Genomic DNA, 23312 nt, shown 5'->3' with positions numbered 1-23312 from the left:
TGGATAGCCCTTGGTACTGTTTGGACATAGTCCTGCATATCAAAGAATTAGCTAATTCTTTTGCATTTTGTTCTTTTGCTCATGTTTATAGAGAGTGTAACAAACCAGCGGATTGGCTTGCTGGGTTAACCATCTCTAATTGTAATAGTTGTACTTTTCAAGGTCCCCCGTTAAGTCGAGAACTATATAGATTAGTAGAGGATGATGCAATAGGAACATTGTATGAGCGTCTTTGAGATTAATGCAGGTGGGGGTCTGCCTAACCCTAGCTTATTTTATTAAAAAAAAAAACCTACGAGCATACTCTAACAGTTTCAGAAAACTTGAGCCTGAATTTATTTGCTGAAAGTTTGATATCCTTTAGGACTCTTGTGTACCTTCTGGTAGTAGTGTAAAACTGTTTTGGGATATGTTGTCCTCAAAAAAATTTATTTACACTGAATCTTCAGACAATCTGAAGATATTGACGTCCAAGTTTACAAGATATAAATTCAAGATAAGAATTTGCCTTTTTGCTGTTGACGTTTTTGATGGGTGCTGCTGCGTAAAACAATCCTTTTTTCTTCTATACCAAACGCAGCCAGAAGTTGGTAGACAGTCGCAAGTTACCAAGTAAGGGCTAAACAAGGAGCAACTAGGTTCAACGTTAAATACGCCGGCTACAAGAGATTAGTGACAGCAAAGTTGATCGTGGGCAAACCATGGCTCTCAAGTCCTGTACTTCGGTTACCAACAAGTCATCTTGAAATATACTAGGTACTATTCAATTGGCATTTTAATACACACTTCAAGTTTTTAAGTGGCTCAAGAGTCAACATGGCTCAAAGCATGTTCTCGAGACAATATTTCAGATTTAGCGCTTAGGGGCAGTTAATAAGATCAGGTTTAAGTTATATGTCCTCTTGACATTGATCCAAGGGTCAGACTTCATTCACAATCAGAACTGAAAAATATTTCTGAATGCTGTAGTGGGAGTAAGCTTTGGTCTTTAGGCCACTTTGATGACAAAATAAAGGCAACGCAGCTTTTCATCTATGCAATTCTTTAAGAAAACAAGTTTCAAATACAAAGCTGGAATGGGATCCATATAAATTACATTTGTACAACAGTTTATACAACACTCTTTTTTAAGTTGAACTAAGAGCTAGTACTTTATGGGTATGATCTTATCACTATAAATATCATATCCACAAAATTTGAATTCATTATGAAATCTCTATCCTTTTAAAAAGTTGATTTAAAAATGTGATTTTGATTTTAAATTTTACAACCTTCTTTTGGCATCTTCAAAATTTCTAAATGATTATATAACCTTTATAAAAAAGTGTTGTCTATGGATCTCTCCCCTTTTCCTTTAGGTATAGTACCAAATTGGACTTGTTAGATTTCGTTTCAAGCAAATTCCTTTACATGCAACAACTGCATTCCCAGCAGCACCCCACTCATTACCACCCACATATTTCAGACTGCAATCTACTTTTTTTGGTAATTTATTTATAATGTCTTAGGCAAGTATGCTCGTTTATAGCAAATTCCCATGCGGAGAAATATGTTTGGCTGCTATGAACAGTCAAGAAGCCTCCTAAGACTGGAAGGTTAGTATAGCATTATCCACAGTCACACTGAATGGTTATCATGCAGTGTCATTGTCTTGATTAGCCAATCGATCCTTGTAAACACCTTAAGAGATTACCCAGTGTGTCAAGGTGCGTTAAAGCGTATCTAAGGCGCAACGCCTGATTGAAGTGAGGTGCGTAGTAATAAATAAATAGATACATCAAATAAAAAATAAAATAAATATTAAATATGATATGAATTATCATTAATTTGTTTAGCCAAACTTTAAAATTAATTTTATGTGATTGTAAACATGAAACCATTGTAGTCATTTAAAAGAAAAATCTCAATCAATAAGTAAAGAGTAAAATAAAACTCGTATCTCTCAATACAATCTAGCTCAACTTCAATAAACTAAAATAATGAACCAATCGAATTGAGCCAAATGAGTTCTTTATGAAATAGAACACGTGATTCAAATTTTAGAATCCCGTAAAACTTCATTTAATTTATTTTTATGTCTTATCTCAATCCATACAACTTAACAAAAACTAGTTAAAATTAAGTTTAGAGTGTACTCTAAAATGAAACTTATTAAATTTGTACAATTTCTTGTACTATACAACAATTGGATCGAGTGTAAATGTGTCACGTATAGCAAAAATTGTAAAAAAAAAACGAAAAAACTGTAAAAGTTAATAAGACGCCAAGCTTTTATGCTTTGGCTATCAACAAAAAAATGCAAAAGGCACAAAAACTTCTACTTTATGTTATCTCCCTCCTCGGGTCAAGGTGGGGCACTGCGCCTAAGGCGCTTGATTACACTGAGATTACCTATTAAATTAGTTTCTGGATTCATACGAGTCTTACAGTGGAGAATACCGGAAATTGCAGAAACAATAGTCAATGAAACTGGCAAGTTTTATTGCATCAAAATGGCTGAGCTAATTACATGTGGAAATCGAGCAGTTACGTCAACCTGAGCAACAAAATAGTCTTCTCTGGCTTCCTTGCATTTCATTGTGCAAATTCATGCCAGTAGGGCGTGAAGGACTAGCTTTTGCCAATCGCTTTGCTGCAAAAAAGTCTTCATGTTTACGTCAATGTGCCGAAGGATCATTTTTTACCAGTAGAATGAAAAGAAAGCTTCAAATGAAAATAATACCCAGCAGCACTAGATCCTAATGAAGGGTGATGTTAAAAGGTTTTCAAGTAATAAGATCACGAAAAAATAGCTTGTTTTACAGATCTAGCATTTGAAGTTTCTATGAAAAAAATTATAAAAGCATATAGAGCGTACCTATTTCATAGAAAAGATCATTTACATTTTGTGCAGTTTTTGCAGATGCCTCCATGAAAAGCATCCCGCTTTCCTGAGAGCATATTGCTCGCCATTCTGTAAGATATAATGGAGCAGTTTAATGGTACCCTTGGAAAGAATATTAAGGAATTCACAAACACTGAGAAAAACAGGTTCCTAAATCCTACACTCTTACTGAATTAGATAAATTTGTAGTAATTACGAAGTAATTAGAAATCATGTTATTGGCTAATCACATTGTCGTAGAAAGAAAGATAACTTAACCAAGAATGCTTGGGAAGCTAACCTTCCATCACAAGTGCTCACTGCTGAGCCCTTGAATATTAATAATCGTTCTAGATGCAAGAATAGTGTTGTGTCGGTGAATTTGTAAAATTACAGAAGGACATAAAATTACACCATAAATAAAATAGAACCAGCTAAATGATTTTGGAGTACCTCTGTTTTCACTTGTCTTTTTTGTTTCCAAATCAGACTTGTTTGCCACCAACACCATTATTACAAATTTGGATTTCCTAACATAGTGCGAATCAAGATCCAATGTAAGAAAATCAAAATACTAATATTCTACTTTTAACTTCAATTCAGACTGTATATGCACTAACTGTATCGAAGAGCAAAGGAAGCCGTTTTACGACCAGTCTTGCAGACAATAGAAACCCAAAAAATTTCATTAAGAGAACAAGACAATTAAAAAAAAAAAAAAAAAGAAAAAGTTACATAAACACCTCGTCCATAGTATTTGTATGGCGATCACAAGGGCAGACATAATTACATGCTGTTAACGGACAGGCTGAGCTGGTACCTCAACCCCAGTAATAAAATAGTTTATTCTTGCCAAGTTTTCAATTGGGCTTAAACCTTAACAATGTGGAATCAAATGTACTAGTAGGATATCTTTTGTGTAAAATGTACCAAAAAGGTATACGTACAAGAACCAAGATGATTTTCTGATATCCCTTGTAATGTCTACTACAGCAGAAATATATGAGGATTGAAGAGAAGATGTGAAGGTTATGACCTTGAACATGAAAATTGTCTAAAGAGGTTTCAAGATCTTTTTCAGTTGGTTCCTGAATTAAACAAAAGGATCACAAAGATTTCATTGTCCCACCTAAAAATTTTCCCCAGATGGAGAAAGAGTATGACGGAAAGAAAAACATAGACATTAGACGGACTCCACCAAGCAAGAAAAAAGATGGATTTTACAGCCGGCTTTAGAGTACTGTCTTTGTTACTAATCAAGTCAAACTTTTGTAGCTAAAATTACCTAAACGTGCAAGTAATGAGGTATTTATGACGGTAGATAAGACTGATGATTGCATAGCAATCATAAATACCCTTGCTAGTAAATGAGATGATATGATCCAAAGATGTAGTGATATTTGTCTAGCATTCCAGGAAAAAGCTCATAATAAAGAGAACAAAAAGAAGAAAATATGTAGAGTAGTTTACAGTAGCTAACTTAGCGCTTATACTCCATCCTGTTTTTAGTAATCACTTGCATGTTGCATCATTTCATAGTTAGAGAGAACAACAACGCACAAACAGTCCAAAGTGTTGTCTTATGCTTTTGACTAAACAGTAAACCAGAGTGGAATACTAAAACACATTTTGAATTCTTAACTTGTAATTATTCTCTGTATGGGTTTAAAATGTGCCTTTCGTGAATATTGCAGTCAAATTTCTTAGCTTACAAATGAATACTACATCGCTTTGTGACTAGTTACTTACAAGAAAATGGAGAAAATTCCAATGATCTCAATGAAATTTTCATCGCCAGAAAAATTAAAAGAAGAAGTAGCATTGTAGCTTTGAAAGTAATGAGTCACCTTGTCTTTTTAGTTCTTGAATCCATTTTTGTGCTCGAACAAATGAATCCTGAGGCCATTGACAACATAGTAGGTCAATAAGATTTATCAACAAAAACTACGAAATATAAAGTGCCATAGTTAGCCACGGAGAGTGTCTTTTGGAGTGAGGTGAAAGAATGATCATAGCAACTAAGATTCGTATATAATACTATAGTACACATGTATCCTGCTGCCCATACGGGTACTTCAGAAGTCATTTCAACAAGAAAAGTTTTTCATAGACGAACAGCTTACCATGCTGGTGATGTCATATACTATAACAGCTGCAGCTGCACCACGATAGTACATAGGAGCCAAGCTATGATATCGTTCTTGTCCCGCTGTGTCCCATATGTCAAATTTCACGGTACCTTCATTCAGAGACAATACGTGCGTGAAAAAGGCTGCTCCTATTGTTGATTCCTGAAATTTCTTTATGTCAGGGTTTTCTCACCAGAACATGATGCAACTATCTGTACAATGTATATAGAGGATGAAAAAGAAAACAGACATAACCTGAAAATCGAAAAATTGGCCTTTGATGAATCTCAGTACCAAACTTGTTTTGCCAGTTCCCATGTCCCCAAGAAGTACCTGGAGGAAGTATTTTATATGAAGTGGTTAGATTTTCTGTCCCGGAGCTTTTGGAAGTGCCACTATCACAAGCTAAAAAACGTTAGGAGTAGAATTGATGATCCATAATCAGAAATTAGAAAATTATCTACAGAACCTAAGTCAAAGTCCTATATTCCGACCTTTGGTTTAAATTTCGTGGATTGAGTTTAAAGTAGAAGCTTATCATCTTAGTAACATTAGGAGCAATGGAAAAAAATGAGCAACAAGGAGATAGCCGTTTTATGTCCACTGATCTATCTATTCAATAGTCTCTGACATGATGACAGTGTTTGTGGAAATAATTCTGGCTCAACAACGAGGTTCAGTCCCAATTTTTCCAGTTTCCTAAAATTTCTGTTAACAGTGGATTTTCCATAGTTCAACTTCAGTCTATCATCAGATCCACATACATCAAGCATTGATAGTTCTCTCTTAAAGACAGAGGCTTCATATATGATCTCATGATCAAACAAACGAAGCAAGTGTTCTTGGGGTGGGGGGTTAAAAACATTGTCTGTTGCGTTGATGTCTGTCTTCAAGGGAAAAAAAAACCCGTCTTCTCCCTCGCTCCACTTCACTGCTTTATGTTCTCAATTTCTTCAGGATAATCTATTCAATCTTTTTCTTTTATATCTCTTTTCTCTCTTTTTCTTCATTTTCCTCTTCCCATTACACTTCCTCTCGCCTAAATGAAATGGGATTAACTTCACACTCTGGAAACATTTCCAGAAACTCTAGTTTTATTTCCTCTTCTTCCGGCAGCAGGCCAGGGAGGCTACTATACCCGTCAAGTACAGTTAAGTTGCGTTAACGCGCCTACAATGCCTGTTACCCTCTTTTTATCCCTGTATCGGATAGGCTTGTCCCTCCTAAAAAGATTATTCCAGAATAAATGGGCAATAGTTAGGAGAGGTCGCCCAGTGGCGAAAGCAGAAGCAAGGTTATTAGTTACCGAAGGAAACCCCTCTCTTCTCTTCAATTCTTCCATTTGTTTCTCCTTCAATTTTCTTTGAAGAAATCTGTACTTTAGATTTTCCTCTTTTGATCTCTTCCTCACTCTCTCTTCCCTCCCTCTTTCTTTTCTTCCTCTATTCTCTTTGCTTCGGTGATGATTCGCGAGTTTGACACACCGTCTCATAGTATTTAGCAGTAATGTTTCTGTCAGAAGAAAAAAGACATGGACAATTTGAAGTTATCTAGAACACCTAACCAATGAAGTAAAGCATACTAACCAAACAAGTATGCCTACGTCCACAAGAGGGAAAGGAGGTGATTTTCCCTTACAAACCATTTTCCCAAACTAGCAAAGTCTTTCCAAAACTGACTAAGAAAGGAACCTCCCTACACTCCCCAGACAAAGGAAAAAAAAAAAAAAAAAAAATTGACAATTGTGTCGAACTAGTCTTCGGTTTGGGCGACAGACAATAGAGTTTCTTCAAACACCAAACAAAAAGCACAATCTTAGTTGCTCAAACTTCAAACACCTCAATTCCTCCCAACTCTCAGTAAAACAACAACAATCAATTGAGGGGTTACAAGTCTTTAGATAAATAAATGGAGATTAGAAACAAAAAAAAACACAAAATCGTCGTTATGAAACAGCTTGTCAAGAATTAAGTAGTTTGGTAAAATCTTTGCCGATACAAATCCATTTTGAGTTTCATTTTTACCATTTAAAGTACATATCCAGTGTCAAATGTCTCAAAAATGAAGGAAATCGGGTCAGGTGCAAATTCATTTTTCTCACAATAGCAACGAATATTTCCAACGTAAATGGGGTTCATGATTCTAACTCAAGACAACCCATATTCGATAAAGACGATGATCATGATTAATATATAGAAGTAAAAGCAAACGTCTTAATAGTTATGATTTGATTGATTTCATACAATTTAATAAAGCATCGATAGAAGGCAGTTCATATTATATTTTACCATACAAAGATCAAAGTAAAAAATGCCAAAATTAAAAGATGGATCATATTCATATTAAAGAATATTAAAAAACAAAAAGATGGGGAAGACATACCCACCAGCTTGGCCTGTATATTCTTGCTGCTTCCTGACTTGGCCATTAGATAGAAACTAGAGAGAGATATGTTTGAAGCTAATTAATAAGTAAAAAGTAGTGAGAAAGGTAGGTTTGTTTCTTGAGTTTGTTGTTGACTGGTGGGTTTTGTTCAGAGTGTGTGTTGGCTATATACATGCATGCACACTGAGTGAGTGACTCGTCAATGAGTCTAAGTAACGATTCAGCAGTCCCTATCTTCATGACTTCATGTACGTAAACTATGTTGGGATAGAGACAGAGGGGGACGGCGTGACGGAGATGGACTCTGCCAAATAATATGTTATGTTATGCTCGAATAATACTCAAGCATAGGACACGTACAATTCAACAAACGTAAAAATGAAATAAGAATTGTATGTAACAGACTAACAGTAGAACCAAAAGCAGTTGTCCTGTGCACTCAACACTCCGCACCTCACACGCAACTATTGCTTTAGCTCTTACGTTCGCGAATATCATATACCACAATTACAATGTTATCAGTTGTTTGAAACCCCTATCATACAGACATCTCGTGACTTCCATATATGTTAACCTCAACCCTATACCAGTAACTATATATATATTCCTAAGTCACAATTTCCCTGCAATAATTCCAGTCCTTCTACGGCACCTTGAATTATGGATCTGCACAAAATAGAACATCGTCTAAATTAGAGGTTCCATTGAGACAACAAAAAATAAAAAAAAAGGCTTTGTATGATCATCTATCAGTCATAATTAAGTCTTCTCGACTTGGGTAATAATAACGTGTACCATATTTATCACATTTTTAATCTTCTTGACACTGAAGGCAATAAGTGGTGTCAAGAATAATTATTCAGGGGTCCTGATCACAAGGACCTACACCAACCTTTCGCCTATACAAACTATTAAAAGAGGCACAGTAAAACATCATTAAGCTTAAGAGTCATTGCCAGGGGACAGTAAGAACAACAAGAACTACCACTATTAGTCCATTTAATAATTAGGTAAGAGTCAACTGATCAGCTAGCCTGTAATGCATGACGAGCCACACAGATCAGGGAGTCATCACAAATGTTTGAGTTTGGCACATTAAGGACATGCTTTTTGACTGCATTTTCAGAAGAGGTTAGCATTGTGATAAAGAGCAAGTAGTTAGTTCTTGTATCATGACTGGATGGCCAAGTTGGGCGGAAGTGATTGCCCTGTTCACATTTCCAGATAAATGGATCCGAAAGTAGGACGTGCGCAACACAGTACCTTATGCTGTGCACTGGTATTAACATAAAGTGTTTGAAATTCAAGTTCTCCTATATCGAAGCAGACATGATGTCCCTATAATATGAACTTCAATGCCCATCAACAATACTTTAAAGTGATAGTCAGACCAAGTCTACTAACTCAAATTCAAAAGATGGCACGTTGGTTGCTAAGATTCTCCCTCCTTAATATTGTTGAGTTTATGATAAGATGTTGTAGAATTCCATGTTAGTGGTGATGTTAGGAGAGTTGTAACATTATTCTAATGAGAGAAAACCAAGAAGAAGAAGAATTTAGAAGAGAGGAGGCTAGAATCTAGAATAATAGGGTTAGAGTTCTTGTATATTGAGAGAGATTTGTTCTCTTTCCAGAGTTACATACTTATACTAACCTCAAACATGATAATAAAAACTACTAGATATGGATGTCCACACTTATAGAAACGTGGGACTTTCCATGTTGGACATATTCTAATACTGACATATTCTAACAGATGTATATCATATCCCTATTGTTAAGGGAACTGTTGTAACTCTCACTATAAATATAGGATACAATCACCTTGATAGAGGTGGTTTTCAGTCCATCAAAACTCTCTTATTTAGTAATATTTCCATTTGGTGCTCAAGTTTGGCATTCTCGCCTAGGCCATCCCGCATCAAACACCTTATCACAACTTATGTCCAATAAATGTCTTCTTTTGAAAAGATCAACTTCAATTTCTTTTTGTCATTCATATCCATTAGGCAAAAGTACTAAATTGCCGTTTAGTTTGTCGAATTCAATAACAAAATTTCCTTTAGAGTTGGTGCATTCAGATGTTTGGTGTTCTCCTACTATTTCTTTTAAAGGGTCGAAGTTTTACGTTTTATTTGTCGATGATTTTTCCATATACTCATGGATTTTTCCTATGCAATTTAAACATGAAGTCTTTGATATTTTTGTTCGATTTAAGTTGCATGTTGAAAATTTATTCTCGACCAAAATCAAAGCTTTTCAATCAGACGGGGGAGGCGAATACACTAAACGTGTTTTCCAAAACTTGTTATCAAATAATGGAATTAGTTTCGTTCCTCTTGTCCTGATCATCCTGAACAAAATGGATTCGCCGAAAAGAAACATCGACATATAGTTGAAACAGGTCTCACCCTCTTGGCACATGCCCATTTACCAATCACTTATTGGGTTGATGCTTTCAATACTGTATTATACTTAATTAACCGGCTTCCTACTCGTATTTTGACTCCTTACGAAAAACTGTTTTAGAAAATTCCTATGTATGACTGTCTTTGAGTCTTTGGATGTGCCTGTTTTCCATATTTAAGGCCATACAACTCTAATAAGTTACAATTTCGCTCCAAACAATGTGTTTTTATGGGTTTTTCCCTTAACCATCAAGGGTATCGTTGTCTCGACCCAATTACTAATCGTGTGTATTTATCGCGTCATGTTGTCTTTAATGAAACTTGTTTTCCTTTTAAAGAGATCATTAACACGAAATCATGGGCGTCTCCCCTGACTCTTTTGTACCAATGATACAAATGGTTTCCTTGCCTACCAACCATATGCTGAATTCCAACTCCCGTATAGAACCAGATGTCACTTCAATGTCTTCTCCACAAAATTCTACATTTTCTCCTTTCACTAGCACTGAAAGCCAAATGAAAAATGAAATAACTTCACCCTCCGTAAAAGCCTTCGACCAAATGCCCATGGACATAGTCTCTTCACACTCCACTACTACTCAACCTTCCACTACTAATCAAGCCACTACATCCCAATCCATTCCCACTACATCCTTAACCCAAGACCATGCTCCACAACATCACCCGGAACCTTTACCTCATTCAATGGTTACTAGGAGACAAAATAGAATTTCCAAACCAAATCCCGGATATGCCAAATGGACTTTCCAAACCCAAATTCAAACCAAATCGCAAATATGCCATGCATGTGATGTATGATTCTAATGTTGAACCAACTTGTTTTAGCCAGGCAATTAAACATGCAGAGTGGAGACATGCTATGGGAGCTGAATTCAACGCATTGCAACAAAATGGCACTTGGTCCCTAGTACCCGCTCGTTCAGATATGAACATCTTGCCGAACATGTGGTTGTTTAGGACGAAAAGACGGTCAAATGGTGCTATTGAACACTACAAGGCTTGGCTAGTAGCAAATGGTTTTCAACAACAGGAAGGCTTTGATTATACAGAGACATTTAGTCCCGTTGTAAAACATTCGACAATTCGCATTGTCATTGCTCTCGCAGTTCATTTCAAATGGCCCATCCGACAATTGGATGTTCATAATGCATTTCTTCATGGAGAATTATCTAAGGATGTTTATATGCGTCAACCGCCTGGATTTACTGATCCAAATTATCCTCATTATGTGTGCAAGCTTCATAAGTCGCTCTATGGCTTGAAACAAGCCCTTCGAGCTTGGTTTAAGAAATTTTCGGACTATTTAGAAGAACTTGGTTTTCAAGAATCTAAAGGCGGATTATTCCTTGTTCACTTTTCATAAAAGTGATTTGATCATTATTCTTCTCATCTATGTTGATGATATTATGATCAATGGAAATAGTCCGTCTCATATTTCCGGCTTATCACCGGTTTAGGCCGACTATTTTCGATGAAGGACTTGGGTCATCTTAATTTCTTTCTTGGAATTGAGGCTGTACAAGATGCTAATGGTTTATATTTGACTCAATCCAAGTATATTATAGATTTGCTACGCCGCATAAAAAGTTCCGTGGATGTGAAGCCAATCTCTTCTCCTTGTCAAACCGGCAAGAAATTAAGTCTTTATGATGGTGAACCTCTTTTCTCGATCCTAGTGAGTATCGAAGTGTGGTGGGGGCACTTTAATATCTGACAATCACTCGTCCGGACATTTCGTTTGCGGTTAACCAAGTATGTTAGTTCATGCACCAATCCACCACAACTCACTGGACCGTAGTCAAACGCATTTTGAGGTATTTGAAGCATACTCATGATCAAGGCCTTTTCTATCGACTTGGCTCACTTTGCTTAGAAGCATATTCAGATGCTAATTATGCAGGAAATCCAGATGATCGTCATTCTACAAGAGGTTATTGCATTTATCTTGGGTATAATCCCATATCATGGAGTGCCAAGAAGCAATGTACCGTTTCAAAGACCGGGCTAAATATCATCAATTAGCATACACTGCGGCTGAAATTTCATGGCTTCGGTCCATATTCAAGGATCTGAGTGTTTGCCTTTCAATGCCCATTATTTGGTGTGACAATATCAGCTCGATTTCATTAGCATCGAACCCGGTGTTTCACGCTCGTACCAAACATTTAGAAGTGGACTATCACTATGTACGTGAGAAAGTGGATCGCAAAGAGCTTGATGTTCGTTATCTTTGCACAGAAGATCAAGTAGCAGATGTGTTTACCAAAGGGCTGTCCTCTGTTCGTTTCAAGAAACTGGTAAACAAGCTTATGGTGCGACCTTGCCCCATTAGCTTGCAGGGGTGTGATAGTTAGACCAAGTCTACTAACTCAAATTCAAAAGATGGCACGTTGGTTGCTAAGATTCTCCCTCTTTAATATTGTTGAGTTTATGATAAGATGTATATCATATCCCTATTGTTAAGGGAACTGTTGTAACTTTCACTATAAATCACCTTGTTAGGGGTGGTTTTGAGTCCATCAAAACTCTCTTATTTAGTAATCTTTCGTAAAGTAGAAGCACAAAACCACATGAGATTCTGCAAAGGCCTCATTGTGCAGTTATGAACTTATGATGTAGCTAGAGATATACAGTATTCTACAATTCTAAAAGAAATAATATAAAGTTGAAATCCGCTCTAAACTCTAATAATGCCGTATGGAGAACTATGATCCAACCTAGTGAGTCAAAATTATATTGAAATCTAACTCTCATCTACCATTGATCGATACGTAACAGTTGAAAGTCTATGTCTCATACTAATAAATCTAATTTGTTGTCCTCAAATTACGATAATAAAAGTAATTCAAAAGCGGTGGACTCTTACTTGAAGAGAAATGGCAATGTCCTTGAGAAATGCATGAATCATTTGGGAAATTGACATTGTTGGGGAAATCCTCCCAAACATCATTGCGAAACCAACCAAGCTTGAATTGCAGTAGTAGCACCTAGAGCAACTGCCTCATCAGCATTTACCCCACTTCGTGGACTCCCAAATATCTCAGTGACAACTTCCTGAACTTTGGGAACTCTTGCCATCCCTCCTACAAGGAGGACCTCATCTACATCTTTGGCTGTTAAACCAGCCTCTTTCAAACAGCTCTTACATAAGTTTCTGGTCCTTTCAATTAAAAGATTCACCAAAGTCTCAAACTTTGATCTAGTAAGTGTGATCTTCACAAGCTTTTTGCCTGATACACCAGTTGCATAAGACAGGTCGACCACGACCTCAGATGTATTTGAGAGGTTTATCTTAGCCAGCTCATCTTCTTGACGAAGGAGGATTAATTTATCCTCCGGAACATCAATGCCCTCAATTCTTTGGAACTCATTCACCAAATACTCCATTATGACATCATCAAAGTCATCCCCGCCCAAGAAAGCATCATGTTTTTCATGAAAAATATCGAGCCAACCTTTGGACATTTCCAGTATGGATACATTAAGTTTCCTACCACCAAGATCAAAGATCGCTATGAGGCGCTTCTTATTAATCAATCCGAGGAAATCACAAAGCAAAAAAGCCTCCGTAGAAAAAAAAAAACGAAGTTCTTTTTCTCTTTGGCTTAACAGTTGTTAGGGCGACCGGCTCTAAGTATGCTCGACAAAGGCAAGCAAGCTCCTCCTCTTTGGCAAACTGCGCATGTGCTCGACTTTGCGGGCCAGGGCACCAAGCACTTCAATCGTATTTCAAAGGGACTTCGACTATTTTCGGAAACAGTATAAATATAAGTTTTATCTGTAAAAACTTAAGCTAACCAAAACTAACCAAAAGAAATAAAGAGAGAGATTATAATTAGTGAGTTGAGTGTTCATTTTTTGTGAGTGAATTGAGAGCTCTTGTAATCTGTTACTCTGGATATCTAGTAAAGTTTGGAACTCGCCAGTGTGGACGTAGACAAATTGTCGAACCACGATATATTCTTGTTTTGCAGTTGATTCTCTTTTGCATTATTATCTTTACTTTATATGCTTGTTAAATTGTTAATGAGAAGCGTTGGGATAGTACTTGGAGGGTGTTGAAGTCTTATATAGAGAGAATGATCAATCCTTATGTAGGGTTGATTTATTTGTAATGGATAACGTTGTTTCTGTATTAATTTTATCCATAACAATTGGTATTAGAACGGATATATCTAACCTAGGATTTTGAGTTTTTGTGAAGAATCAATAGTGCTCAAAATTTGCGTAGACAAAGTGTTCGATAAAATTCATGAGTGAGATATTATTTTGGTTATTGTGCCAAAAATGGCCGAAAACGACGATTTATTCCATCCTAAATCGAGATTTGTGACGGGAGATAGTGTTCTAGACTCCATCGCGAATAGTCCTGTTGTTAATATTTACAACAAGAAACAGCGTGATAAGTTGAATTAGAATTGCGACAGACATGAGATAGTTTATGCCGTTAAATTTAGGACATGTAAAACCGTCCTAAATTTCCTTTACACCAAAACAATCTATCAATCTATTTTCAAAACTGAAACTCAACCAACTGTCGCACTTTTGTGTCCAAACTTTAGGACATGTATTTTCACCGCATTTTGTTTTTGGAAAGTCAATTAACAACAATATTCTCCGTTGTATTAGTTTAAAATAATTTTTTTTGGTAGAATCTATTTTTTCCTAGACACGTACCTTGCTAATTGTTACCTGATTTGAAATTTCTCAAATCAAAAAATCAACTATATACAAACTACATACTAAAGCAACACATTTCAAAAATTAATACATAATGCATTGATAATAATTTCCAAAATTTATAATGTTCTCAAGTTTTTGATTTCCAACAACTAAGTTTTCAAAGCATAAAGCAGAATAAGAACATAATGAAAAAACAATTTGAAATTTGAAATTTCTATCTTCATCACACCTATGCGCATGTGAATCGCACAACCTTTCATGATGGTAAACAACCTTGAGAGTTTTCTAGAGATGGAACCAGCAGAGACAAACAACACGGCAGGAGTATTATTAGTCCAGCACCACTCGACACAAAGAAATGTAGCTAATTGCTTACCTCCTAAGCAAAGACATTGTCACTGAAGTAAACAATGCTTCACAACACTAAGCTAATAAGAGTCTTTCGGCCTCATTAGCACTTGCAACATAGAGAATAAGCTTTCAACCTTAAATATGAAAAAGAACTCCTGCCAAAAAGAATAAAAATTTATCCTTCAACACATGACAAGGCAAAAACTCTTTGCAAATAGAGTTATATACTGGTATCAAGTGCATGCAATCCAAAAATCATTATAAAGCATGTAGTTTCAAGCTTCCATCATGCACCGTACCACATAATCAGAGTCCACTTCCACTGAGAAGTTTGTTTATTTCATTTCCCTAGTATCCAAAATTTGAAGATATGCAAGGTAGCATGTATTTTACTTTTATAACAAACACCAACTGGGTATAAAGGAGGTTTGGAAGAATTCTCTTACCTCGAGGTCAGTAGCACCATCTCCAATCATAACCATCTTCTTGAGCCTGCAAACCATAGCTTTCACATCACTACAATAAAATAACAAACAAATGGACTGATATTTAGTCTACTTCACAAAGTCTTTACCGCCTTTTGTCTATGACAATAAATCGGGAATGACAATAAATCTCGTCTCTATTTTGGGATGATAACTAATGTCTTTAGTCAACCTTAGTCAAGTTTACAAATGACGTCTTGACATTGAGTAGGAGAACTTTGTTATTTAACCGTCTCGACAAATGCCAAAACAGTTAAGTAACAAGTTTACAAAATGAGATCATTATAATACACCTATACAATAAGTCAAAGATACATATAAATGTCTCTAAATCTATTACATGAACAACATCATTGCTCAAGTTTCCAAAATATATTACAAACCCTCATTGTTATCTTTTACAACGTTTCTTATAACTCAAAAGTTAACTAACAAATATATAAAAGATAAGAAAATTATCCAAAGCCGAACTCTAACTGGACAATGTCCAAAAATGTTGGTTCTCCAACAAGGACACGAACCTCGACTTGATCATTACTAGTACTACTCATCTTCCACGCTCCAATAGGAACGCACCCTCGATGTAAGAAAATCATAATAACGGGGTCAACACAAAGCTGGTATGAGTGATTCTCATATATCGAGACTTATAGTTCCTCTCAATTCATCACCATCAATGATATATGATAGAGAAAGCATAAAAAACATGCTGATGCCCAATCTTCCTTAAATTAATTATTTAGAATTACTTATTTAAAGCAAGGATATAATTAGCATACAGGCAGGTCTCAAGGTTAAGTTACTAGGATCGGATAAAAATTCTTCCATTTAATTGTGTACACATACACATGTAATGTAGCAAATGTGTGCATGCACTTAAGGTTGATTACTATGCTCATATTTTTCATAGATTTCCTGGATTTCACGGGCTATCTACGATCTATTTGGGCTATTAGCTATTTTCTATCTTTTTGCCTGTTTCGATTGCGAAATCGTATTTTTCATATATGCTAGTTGAGAAATCCAATGTAGGATTGCATTAAAGTCTCTAAGGACAGCAGTTTAATTTAAGCTAAATTGTTGAGAGAAGTCATATCTGTACTGCTTCAAAGCATTACAGTGGATCCCTAGTTGATCCATGGAGAAATTTAAGAGCTTGAAAATAGTTTTGTGTCCAATACTTGGTGAAATAGTTTTTAGGAATATAGTTTTCAGCCACAAATAAACCAGGCAATGATTCATCATTCACTAGAGAGGGAGGGGGAAAATAAAATTTATTCCTATTTAATATCAACTAAATAATAATGAAAGCAACTAAAGATTACCTGTTCAATGCAAGAAACTCAAAACTCTGTTCCAGAAACTTCGTCAACCGTTTCATCCAAGAGATCTATCACTCTATAGGTGATGGAATCTAAATAATCCACCGTATTAACAAGAGCTTTAATGGTGTAACCTTTCAAGGTGCTCACCACTCTACACGGATCCAAAAGTGACCGTTAGAATCTGAAAACAAAGAAAGAATAGGTGGAGACAACCTCTTATTCTCAAAACAAGAGCTACCTACATTTCTTTTTGTCCATCATTTGTATAAGAGACTTCAAAGTGTGTTCTCAAATTCTTATTCAGGAAACCAGCAGTGAAATTCAACAGTTTGCTTAAATCATAAAACTAGAACTGAAAAATGAAAATATGAGTAACATACATTCCATATATGCTAAATTCAGTAGATTGTCAAAACAGAATTATATTTTGTGATTACCATGAATGTGTTGCCATATAGGGACTTTTAAAGTCTAATGTTATCACACATGCAATATGCAAATGGTTTATATTTTGATATAACTATAGCCAAGAGCCGTGTAGTTTAAATGGTAATTTTACTTCTTGTTCCTTAATCCATTGTAATGACTATTATAGGAATGACCTAATATGACAAGCAAATGAAAGGGTAAAAATTTAAACAAATATTGCCCTCAAAACATTACAACAAAGAACATTCCTTACTAGGCATCACACACTGTTGCTTTCACTCCATTGCCCCACTGTAACGACAAAATGGAGGACGACAGGTGGGCCAATGTGTCAAAGCAACATAAAATGGCCTCAAAGCATTGGTGTCATCACAATGATTTTTTCAAAGTAATTTCATTCAACTTTTTGCACTCCAAGATCATACTAATGACCAATATGTACAAATTTTGAGGAGCAGATCATCAAGGTAATTCTATAAAAACAATGGACCTATCATCTTCCTTAGATATTGCTTGGAAAATCAAACCTTCATTTCCTATACAAAGTGCGAACAAAAATCACTTTCCAAATCCCAACAAACAAATCATTACTTTGAAATTTCTATCTCTCTAATAGATTTAGTAGGCAAGTTTGAATTGAACTTAACATGAAAAACATAACTATTACCATGAGGCCTATTAACTTTCTCCAAAATGCATTTGCAACGACTTCCATACCGCCTTATAAATATAACCCACGCTTCCCCTAATAATAACCAACTTCTTCCTCTGTGTTCAATCCTTCAATCTGAATAAACGAAGCATTTTTATTGGTTGATCTTTGATTTTGATAACAGCACAAATCGATCAGTAAATCAGTCATAAATAATTCAACAATGTAGACATGGATTAGTCATTATTATTCCATCTTTTAAACAGTGGCAGTAGCCACACATATCTTAATCATCCCCCCATGCTTGTAAAGTTAATTATACAGACTTTCCAAGATGCACACAAATATCAAACCGTCCACCCCTAAATGGAATGAAATGAGAATTATTAAAAAAACGAGACCTTGAGAAATCCAGCACAAATCGCATAATTTCATCAATTGAATCACATCCTATTACTCAATAAGTATTTGAATTCTTTAAACTTGTAACAGACCAAAACACAAAATGAGGGTTTAGCTAACCTTGGAATTTTCTGCACCAAATGAGTGTAAACCCAACACATTCGAGGATTTTCATGTCAGCCCCAACACGAAAATCAATTTCTCAGCACTGCTCAACCAATTTTTTGAACCCTAACCCACAAACAAACTAAAATTAAAAGAAAAATCGATCCAAATGCTATTAACTAGTAAATAAAGAGTCTCCAATCAATAGGAAAGAAAAATCGTACCTCGAAGCATTATAGGAAGGAGATGAAGTACACTGATCCAAGAGAAGAAGAGATAAGGAGGAAGACTACGGCTGGTGTGGTTTGAATACTTTCGTTGGTGTAGAAATCATTGATGGGTTGAAGAAGTTTCAGAAAAAAAAAAAAAAAAATAAAAATAGCAAGACAAAGGTTTTGGAGGCTGGACGAAGAAGGCAAAACTTTAGTTTTGAGGCAACTAGGGTTCAATTGAGTGGCGACAGCTTCAAAGAAAATTAGGGTGTGTTTGTTAAATTTTAACTCATGGAAAGGAAAGGAAATAAAATGGGTGGTCCACTATGGAATGGAATGGAATGGAATGGAAAGGAAATAATTTTAAGTGGTATGTGTTTGGTAAACTGGGGAAAGGAAAGTAAAAACTGGGGAAAGGAATAATCATGTTTGTTTGCAAAAGCTATGGAAATGAATAATTGTATTGTTGGGTCATAGGTGTATTAGTAGTAAGTCCTATCTATTTATTTCCTTTCCTTTCCTTTCCACAAAAATTTCAGGGGTTAGCTAAGGACACAAAACCTTTTCCATTTCAATAATTTTGTTTCCATATGGAAAAGCTCATTTCCTTTCCATGGGTAAACAAACACCTTATAAACTATGGAAAAGGTGGACCACTCTTATTTTCCTTTCCTTTCCATAGTGTTTCCATCATAACAAACACACACTTAGATTCAATTTTGCTCGTCCTAGATTAAGGACAGAAGAAGTTGTCGTCTATTTTTTGGGTCAAGGCCCGCGACAAGTTTTCTCATGATTGGGTCTTAAAATGCCCGTCTTAAATTTAAGACAGAAATGCATGTCTCAATAGGTGGTCCTAATTCCACAATTCTGGTGTAGTACATGTGTGACTTCAAAAAAGACTCCCAAGATATCAAATGTTAGATTTGAAATAGAGAAGTTTAATAAAGAAGCAAAAGAAAAGATGGTGAGGGTGATGTCGAATGAGATGACTTCTACAAGCAAGTGGAAGGGTAGTTCAAAAAAGCCTTTAAAACATGTACGGTGCTACAATTACAAGGAAAATGGGCATTATCTATGTGACTGCCCTAGCCCGAAAAAGAATAACAAGATGAGTGGTAAGTTTGAGAATAACAAAATAGGAAGTGGTTTGCTACCTATGAGAACTTGAGTGGAGGTTCCGTTTTGATGGGTAATGATGTTGTTTGTAAGATGGCAGGAATTGAAACTATACGGGTCAAGATGCATGATGGTGTAGTGAGGACTTTAACCGATGTGAGACATGTTCCTAAATTAAAGAAGAACCTCATTTCCCTTGGTACCTTGGATTCCAAAGGCCACAATTTTATGGGAAATGGTGGAGTCCTAAAGATCCTTAGTGACTCTTTAGTCATTATGAAGGGTCAAAGATATGAAAACTTGTATACTTTGTTGGGTAGTACAGTGATAGACGATGTAGCAGTGGGTACATGTGGTGATGATTCTGAGTGCACAAAATTGTGGCATATGCGCCTTGGGCATATAAGCCCAAGGGGATTGTTTGAGTTGTGCAAGCGAGGGTTATTGAAAGACTTGGAGAAATCAAGTATGGAATTTTGCGAGCATTGTGTCTATGGCAAGCAGTGCAGAGTCAAGTTCGGTACAAGCAAGCACACGACAACATGCATCCTTCATTATGTGCATACGAATGTTTGGGGACCCTCCAGAGTGGCTTCTAATGGAGGTAACCGGTATTATGTCTCTTTCATCAATGATTATATACACTATGTGTGGGTATTGATATTCATACCTTTGCGGGTCTTAGAAATTTATATTCTCTACTCCGTTCGGTGTAAACTCAATCTTTTCCTTACTCATGAATTTTCGTTCATTTAGCTCGAGTAGGAATTCGTTCCACCTAAAGTCTAGGACAACCTACAACTTGATTATACTCTTAGGGAACTAGTGAGTAAGTTCTTTATTGGGATTGTTTTATACTAAAACTACTTAGTTGTTTTTTTTTAGATTCTTTAAAGTTACGTAACATGCACACTAAAACAAAGTAAAAATCGATTTATAGAAAGATGTGGAGAGTTAGTTCTCCTCATGTGAAAACAACTTCTATTGTTTGACTCTAGTTTATTGCATTTTACATTCTTTTAGAATTCATAGACAAATATAATCCTAATCAGATTGTATTTTTGATCCCTAACAATACAACTTATCTCTAAGATTATATTGCTAGTATGAGAAACCAAGGAAATGACTTATATCTAAGTCATCAACTTAATTCCTAACTAGACTCTACACCACTACCATTTTGGGGTAGGATATAAAGTCTAGTTTGTTTTTCCTAAACAACTAACTAGAAAATCAATACAAAAGGGGTTCCTCACATGAGCATCATTAACCCTCCATAAAGGGAGAGTCTAGTTCATGATCATGGGATAAGTATTATGCTAAGGTAAGAGGGAGCAAGAAGAAGAATAAGAGAGCTAACTTGCCTTAAGAAATTGGGATTTTATTTAGAACACAAGAGTTGCTACCATTAAAATTATTACAAGCTTTCTTACTTCAAACTAAAAACTAAAACTAAATTACAAGACAAGGAAATGAATAATGAGTCAAAAAAAAAAAAAAAGTTAATGCTCCCAAATGTGGCTAACTTACTCCAAAAATCAGCCCACACTTAAGCTTTCTCTTCTTTTCTTCCCACGTGAAATCACCTCCTCCAAGCTTATCTTAAAAACCAAATCATGCCAAAATTTCACTATTTTGGATAAACATCATTTAACCACATGCAAGGTATCCATTTGTGCCAATAATTTGGCACTTTTGTCTTGACACGCTCAATGATTGATGACTCATCTTTTCTTGTGGGCCCAAAAAGTGGGTCAATTTGCTGTGTCTATTGGTGGGCCCGGACGTCAATTTCTACAATTTCTGGCCTGAGATAGAGCTAGTCGTGCTGATCATCTAGACAACTTACTTGCCGAAACCGGAGTCTAGGTTCAAGAGATATGAGCTCCGAAAGTTGACGCTTTTCTTCCCAGTCTTCATTGAGCTTCCCACGGCTAATTTGGAGGACTTCAGATATACATCATTCCCGTGCTTTAACGCAGGTTTAACCAATATTTTCGCGTCTACTACGAAAACCTGCAAAATTATGAAAATATAATTATTTCATGATTAACCAAATTGATATGTCTCAATGGGGTTTAATATTATAGTTTTAGGTGCTTATCACACTACCCCCAAACAATATTTTGCTTGTTCTCAAGCAAAGAAGAGACATTAAAACAGATAAGTGGCAAAAAATGTGTAGTCCTAACTAAATCTCGTTTCACAAAGTGCGGTTGTATTGACCGTATACAACAAGACCTTAAACTAATAGGAATTCCCTAGTGGACGAGTTATAGCCTCGTGAGAGTTTTTCAGAGAAGATACTCACAAACTTTATCTATACTACAACGACTCAGTAACAAAAACTTGTTTCCTAAATTAATCTAAGATATCTATACATCTCCTTAGCGGAGAACAAAGATTAGTTCCTTTGAAACTCAAGTTAATATGCATACAATAATTAAAACATCTACATATGAACATGCATACAGTGAGCTTTACATTGAAAAGTACTAGCAGAGCCATTTCTGGATCCTTTGGAGAGCGTACCTAAATGGGTTCTCACAGGTATGTGTCGAAACATAAATTCGCTCATAATTTTTCCACTTAGGTTTTGCTAACTCCAGTGTGCAGTGGCACACTTTTCCTCACATCTCAATGACAACAGAGGAGCCGAGGTCGATCAATCACATCTACTACTTAATATCACACAATCCTACTCCTAATTGAGCTAGAAGTCTTTATTAGGTATTGTGGGGCTTAGGTGATGGTGTAGAAGAAAATGAAAATGGAAAATAAAAAATGACAACTATGAGAGAATATGGTCTTCAAGATATTTACACTAGATAAATCCTTGTCTTATTTTCCTGCTTCTACTTGAGTTTTCCTACTTTTCTCTTAAGCCTTTGAACTATTTATTTATTTTTAATTTTTAATATTTAATTTTTTAATTTTTTTTTACCTAAGGCTTAAGAACATGATTCTATTTTTCTTTCCTGAAGCAAGTAACTGACTTTTATTTGGGACAAGTTATTCTCTTTATTTTTCTACATTTCATCCTATTTCTCATACTTATCATTTAGGTAAGTTTATTTTATTTGGGATTAATAGATAGGTAAGGAATTTTTGGTGAAAATGAAAGGTTTGATGAAAGGTTCAGTGAAGTGACTAGCGGCAGAATTTGTAACATGTATGAATTTTTGGCTATGTCGATCCAAAGATGGCTTAAATTCTCACCTAGGGTTCAGATGGTGATCAAGTAAGCAGACACGTGACTTTCTCTACTCGGAACACTACTCTTCTGTGTCATTACTCACATATCACACATATCGAGGCTTTTTGGTTATATTCTCACATGATTGATAGTTTAAGTAAACTAACCGTGGGTTTCAGAAACTTACTGCTATGTACAATCGATGATACTCAGTGCATGGATACTTATGAAAAGATGTGAAAAATATTGAGTACATATTATCTTAAGTTTCTTAAAAACAAATCCTAATTCGAATACTAATGTGAGATTTCTAGACAATTTTCATCATTGAAAAGGAAACAAGACTTTGTCACTAAGTACATTTATTAATAAGAAAATAAAAACTATATACAACCTACAAGTTCCTAATTTTTGCTATAGGTTTAAAGCACCCCTAAACTGAATGATGCTTAGTCCTCAAAGTATCAATAGATAAAGAAAGAAATTACCTGAGAACCATGAACAAAATTAGGGCTGGATTGTTGGAATAGAAAGTTTGGATAACATA

The 23312-nt window shown here is 35.6% G+C and overlaps 2 pseudogenes across 1 annotated transcript; both read right to left on the bottom strand.

Annotated features, from left to right (window-relative positions):
* Positions 1-2459: 2459 nt before the first annotated feature.
* LOC147511108 (ras-related protein RHN1-like) lies at positions 2460-7720 on the bottom strand (annotated as a pseudogene). The gene is made up of 7 exons (XR_015219207.1): positions 7379-7720; positions 5248-5325; positions 4987-5154; positions 4711-4759; positions 3317-3393; positions 2858-2953; positions 2460-2632 (listed from the first exon to the last, which is right to left on the bottom strand). The product of XR_015219207.1 is annotated as a ras-related protein RHN1-like (transcript).
* Positions 7721-12752: 5032 nt separating this feature from the next.
* Positions 12753-13271, bottom strand: LOC147511107 (heat shock 70 kDa protein, mitochondrial pseudogene; annotated as a pseudogene).
* Positions 13272-23312: the final 10041 nt, after the last annotated feature.

The sequence above is a fragment of the Coptis chinensis genome, chromosome 3, assembly GCF_015680905.1.
Source record: "Coptis chinensis isolate HL-2020 chromosome 3, ASM1568090v1, whole genome shotgun sequence".
Classification (NCBI taxonomy): domain Eukaryota; kingdom Viridiplantae; phylum Streptophyta; class Magnoliopsida; order Ranunculales; family Ranunculaceae; genus Coptis; species Coptis chinensis.
The sequence above is the reverse complement of the archived record's forward strand: the minus strand, read 5'-3'. Positions and strand labels throughout refer to the sequence as shown.